This window comes from Berghia stephanieae, chromosome 7 (assembly GCF_034508935.2).
Source record: "Berghia stephanieae isolate SIO BIC M18660-M18661 chromosome 7, UCSD_Bste_1.3, whole genome shotgun sequence".
In the NCBI taxonomy this organism is placed as follows: Eukaryota; Metazoa; Mollusca; class Gastropoda; order Nudibranchia; family Aeolidiidae; genus Berghia; species Berghia stephanieae.
In genome coordinates this window covers 18257197-18257500 of record NC_088366.1, presented here as the reverse complement: position 1 = coordinate 18257500, position 304 = coordinate 18257197, and positions in this window count along the sequence as shown.

The following is a 304-nucleotide window of genomic DNA, read 5'->3' as shown; positions in this document are numbered from 1 at the left end:
TGCTTATTTGCGCTGATATGACCTACATGTGTCACAAGCGCCGTGAAACCCATTAAAACAAGAACCAAAAAAAAAAAAATAGTATAATACCATTATTTTTCTAGTACATTCCAATCCAGCACAGTTTCCTCGAAGACACGGGTTCTTCGAACTCATTCGAATGTCCAAAATCTTTTCCTTAATTCTTGGTTATTATTCCATTCCTTCTTCAATCTAATTTTTACATCGAATACGGTTTACTGGAACTAATTTCACCCAGCCAGCATTTAAGAAATGAATTAATTAAAGCTTGATTTTTTAATTG